Genomic DNA, 5,333 nt, shown 5'->3' with positions numbered 1-5,333 from the left:
ATAAGTGAATTTGAGACCCTTGAGAACAAGATTAATATCCAGGGATCCAAAGCAACATTTTCCCCTTTTCTGTCTAAATGAAACAAGTAATTTTAGAGATCATGTCTCTATTCCACATAGGGAACACCTGAGATCCAGGATGGTTAACTAATTTTTCTCAGGTGATGGAGCCAGCAGTCATCGGTAAAAAGAAGCATGCATTTAATACTGACTGTTTGACAGGACTGTGGTCTGTTGTAGCCCGGTGCTTTGGTGGTCAGTCCAGGACCACAAACTGCTCTTTTATCTGCAACTAGATCTGCTCCTGCTCCCTCCCTGCAGCCCCACTTTCTCCTGATGGAAATTTTCTGATCTTCTGGTACTGGGTGGGCTCTAGGCGATCTAAGACATAGTGTACATACAGATTTAATTCAAATGCTCTTGAGATCAGTAACACTTGACTTAATCTCCCATCTGCTGACTCTTACCAGGTTCCGTGGAAGATGGTTTTAGGTGAAGGGAGACAGGTGGAAAGAACTGGCCCCATTTGGAGATGGGAGGTGTGTGGGGCCAAAGGAGTTGGATGTCTTGTCTGTCAGGGAAAACTTAGCTGCTCCTGCCCACACTCCTGCCTTGTCTACCTTCCATTCTTTTTAGGCCACTCACTTGTCTATTTCTGGGAATTCTGTTGACTCCTTAGTCTATGACTACATTGCCTAGGGCCATGGGGTGGTGTGTGCATAGGAATGGGTGAGGTTAAGAAGCAAAGTCTGCATTCACCAGGGTGATGAAGGAGGGGTTTGCACCCTCTTCTCTGTTCCTTGGTCCTTTGTGTCTCTTTGGTCCTAAGGGAATTTATTATTCAAAGGGAAAATCTCTGCTAAGCAAATGGCTTCTTTCCATGACGAGATTGCAATTTGTTAACTCCTGAGTCTGGGACAGAATGTTAGGGTGGTGATGGTGATGACAGGGGACTGCTTGGAGTCCACTATATATTTAGTATGTTAAGAAAAAATTATCTCAAATCTGTAAATAAGGCCAGGAGGTAATTCCAGTTTCATTTTGAAGCATTGATCAACAGATTCAGCCATGGATTACTTAATTTTCTAAGGAAGTGTTTTCCTTTGACATCTATGAGCAATGAAGAGGTACGACTCTGTAGAATTACACATGAAGGCAGAGGTTTTGCCCCATAAAGATGCAATTACGTCTTTGTCTTCTTCACGGGGCTCAAGCCCAGCTGTGCTGGTTCACCCAACCTGCCGAAACCTTCCTTTTTTCCTCCCCTCTGGACCCTTGACAGTAAAAGTTTTTATTATTTCCCACTTCCCCTTTATACCAACCACATTCCTAGCCCCTTGCTTTCTCTTCTCACCAGGTGGTTCATAAGTTAAAGTAATTAAGTGAATTTAGGAACTCGGAGTTAGAGGGAACCAGGTAAAACACAAGCCATCTACATCCTACCTGCTGCTACTTCAGACTCCAGGCAGGTTGTCAGGGATGCGGGGATTCTGCTACACACACAGAATGGAATTCAAGCCCATTTTATTTGAGCCTCAAAAAGATATTTAACCTCAGTTAACATTTTAGTTTCATAATAAATCCCACATCCTTCCCTTAAAATTAGTAAGACTGATTTCTGTTATAATAGAAGAGGGTTTGTTTAAAACCATAAAGGTAATTTGATTTTGATTAAACAGAGGTTTGTGGCATTCTCCTTGCTTCTGGGGTCGTGGCCTTGCTCCTGCTGTGCAGGAAAAGAATCTAGGCCCTTCCAGGCACTTGCGGGGGCCCCAAAGTTCTTGTGGTTCCCCGCTAGGTCTCCGGGAGGGGGCATGAACCGGAGCCATGGGTAGGACTGCCAGCACCCGAGGGATCACCTTCGAGGCAGATGAGAATGAGAACATCACCGTGGTGAAGGGCATCCGAGTTTTGGAAAATGTGATTGATGGAATGAAGAAATCCTCTCCATCTGGCTCGAAGTCTCAGCGGTATTCTGGTGCTTATGGTGCCTCAGTTTCTGATGAAGAATTGAAAAGAAGAGCAGCTGAGGAGCTGGCATTGGAGCACGCCAAGAAAAGAATCTGAAGATCAGAAACGACTGAAGCAAGCCAAAGAGCTGGACTGAGAGAGGGCTGCTGCCAATCAGCAGTTAACCAGAGCCATCCTTCGGGAGAGGGTATCAAGTGAGGAGGAACGCGCTAAGACAAAGCACCTGGCTAGGCAGCTGGAAGAGAAAGACCGAGTGCTTAAGATGCAGGATGCATTCTACAAAGAGCAGCTGGCTAGACGGAAGGAGAGGAGCTCAGAGTTCTACAAAGTCACCACTGAATGGTATCAGAAAGCTGCTGAAGAGGTGGAAGCAAAGTTCAAGCGATATGAGTCTCATCCAGTCTGTGCTGATCTGCAGGCCAAAATTCTTCAGTGTTACTGTGAGAACACCCACCAGACCCCCAAATGCTCCGCTCTGGCCAGCTGGTATATGCACTGTGTCCCGAACTTCTGACCTCAGGTGATCTGCCTGCCTCGGCCTCCCGAAGTGCTGGGATTACAGGCGTGAGCCGCCGTGCCCAGCCAGCACTGTGTCAGTCATGCCAGGTGAGCATGCTTGAGAAGGAAGGATAAAAACTTGGAACAAGCAAAACACTGTCAACATTAATTCCAGAGATGTAACTTTTTTTTTCCTAGTAAGAAAACAACCCATTTGAAGAGAAGACCACTAATGAGAAGACCACTAAAGAGAGACACCAGAGAATGGATTCAACAGAATCATACCGCATTTTGAACAGCAGCACTTTGAAGGGCCAAAGCCTTGACCAGGGATTAGTCATTAAAGGGCACCCTTCAGTATAAGTAAACCCTCTTACGATCTTTGAAAGAGAAGGGCAGCCCTCTCCATCTTTTGGTACTTTCTGTTCAACTTCCACTGACCATAAAATGTTTCTCTTCTGAGCAAGCCCCAACATTTGGTGTAGCTGCACCCTAACAAAGTGGATGGGGGGAGGGGGCTTCCAATGAATTGGAATGGGGTGAAGTGAGAGCCAGAAAACATAGGTCTCAGGGCAGCAGTGCGGGGTGGAATTGTCTAGGTTGCGGGATGTTCGTTTTCTCACTTTCTCTTTTCTCCTTTGATTATATAAGAGCAATTTCATTTTAACTTATTATGGTGATCATACAGGCAAGAAGCAAAAAGGAGAGAAAATGTACCTCTTTTACTGGAATAATGTTTATGATTACAAGTGAGATAAGGTATTTTTATCAATGTGAAGGCAACTTTGGCTAATATAACCTCTATAGTGAATACTGACATCTTTACTTCACTCACTATCATTAATAAGTATATTTTCTCACAGAAAACAAAACAAAACAGAGGTTTGCAGCCTTTCAACTTTTTATTTTGTATAAATTGGCCATTTATGTAAAAATGATAGCTCATTATTGTTATAGATAATACTGATGAAAAGCTGCTCCCTGGGGTAGGGTCTGGGGGCTTCATTCTTTCTCACATCAGATGATTACAGTCTCCTTCCTATGCTCAAACACCACATCACATGGACTGTTTCTCCAATGTCCTGTGTTCAGAAGGGCAATATTCCCTATAGAATCTTGTGGGGGAGGATACTGTGGTTGAAATCTGTCATTTTCACTGTTTGACATTCAGTGATTATTTTGGTATTTGGAGGTCTCAAGACAGGAGGAAGATAGAATCTAGCTTGCTCTTCTGAGTAGGAGGAGGTCTGATTTCCACCTTGCAGGGCTCTGTAAACTGGAGGTATGGATGTAGAATATCAGTGGATGTAGACTAACTGTGCTGGAAGATGGGTAGGTGCTCCTGACTAGGACTTGAACTTGAGGGAATGACGAAAACGGTCAGATCAGTTAGAGGTAATGTGTGGTTGGATGCCAGACAGGGTGCGGTAGAGGTTAGGGGAGGTTGCTTTGTCCAGTGATGAATGTTCAGAGGTAGCAGTGTGAGCTGTTGCAGTGGAGAAGGTCCGAAGGTGATGTTCTCAGTGGTGGCAGCCTACACAGACCACTCTTGTGGTAGGCTCTCAGCTGTGCCTTGCCTTTCAGGGTTCCTGTCCCGTCTAGGTCCTCTAGGCGTCTATTCTATTTTATAAGCTACCAGATGATACCTTTCTAACACATTCTTTTTCTTCTTAGGTTAAGAACCCTAACTTATATAGTATCCTTGGCATCTTTTTTTTTTTTTTTTTTTTTTAAATTGAGATGGGGTCTCACTGTGTTGCCCAGGCTGGTCTCAAATGGTCTTTCTACCTCACCCTCCCAAAGTGCTTGTATTACAGGCAAGAGCCACAGCACCCAGCTGACCTTGACATCTCTATTTCTCAGGCTGTAGACCACGAGGTTCAGCATGGGGATCACAGTGGTGAAGAGGATTTTGTTATAGGCTGAGGCACTTTCAGGGTTGGGCAGAATGTATACAAGGAACACAAACCCATAGAACAGGCAGAGAGCAGTGAGGTGGGAGGCACGGGTGGAGAAAGCTTTGCACTGGCCATCTGGGGACCTCATCCCTCAGATTAACCAGGATGTAAGTGTAAGAGACCAAGATGACTGAGATGGTAGGGACAGTGATCAAGGCAGAAGAGACAAACAGGATCATGTCAGCCATGGTGGTATCTGAGCAGGCCAGTTGGAGTATGGGGGTGGGGAATGTCAGAACACAGTAATAATCAGTGATGTTAGGCCACAGTAGGGTGAGATGAATACATCCCATCTATAGCTGAAATGAGCATCTCCACAGCAGAGGTGACCACCACCAGCTGGACACATAGGCCCTTGGACATGACGATGTGCTAGAGGAAAGGGTGGCAAATGGCTGCAATTCAGTCATAGACCATGATGGCCAGCAGCAGACATTCCCCTGTGCCATGGAAAGTCATAAGGGCCACCTGGATTACACCACCTGCAAAGGAGATGGATAGTTAGTGGTGAGAAAGTGGATCAGCAGCACATGGAGGAACTGCAGATGTCCAGGAAGGAGAACACACTCAGGAGGAAGCACATGGGGGTGTGGAGGGCAGAGCTGGAGTGGTTTTTTTTTTTGGACAAGGTTTCTCTCTCATCGCCCAGGCTGGTGTTCAGTGACATGCTCTCACTTCACTACAACTTCTGCCTACCAGGCTCAAGCAATCTTCCTGCCTTAGCCTCCCCAGTAGCTGGGATTACAGGCACACCACTATGTCAGCAGGCTAATTTTTGTATTTTTTTAGTAGAGACAAGTTTTTGCCACTTTAGCCAGGCTGGTCTTGAACTCCTGACCTCAAATTATCTACCCGCCTTGGCCTCCCCAAGTGCTAGGATTACAGGTGTGTGAGCCACTGTGCCCA

At 45.6% G+C, this 5,333-nt stretch overlaps 1 pseudogene; it reads left to right on the top strand.

The window, feature by feature from the left end:
* Window positions 1-1,812: 1,812 nt before the first annotated feature.
* Window positions 1,813-2,485, top strand: LOC116554533 (annotated as a pseudogene).
* Window positions 2,486-5,333: the final 2,848 nt, after the last annotated feature.

Source organism: Sapajus apella, unplaced genomic scaffold (genome assembly GCF_009761245.1).
Source record: "Sapajus apella isolate SASKATOON/1434 unplaced genomic scaffold, GSC_monkey_1.0 scaffold14, whole genome shotgun sequence".
NCBI classification, from domain to species: Eukaryota; Metazoa; Chordata; class Mammalia; order Primates; family Cebidae; genus Sapajus; species Sapajus apella.
This window is presented reverse-complemented; position numbering and strand designations above follow the sequence as displayed.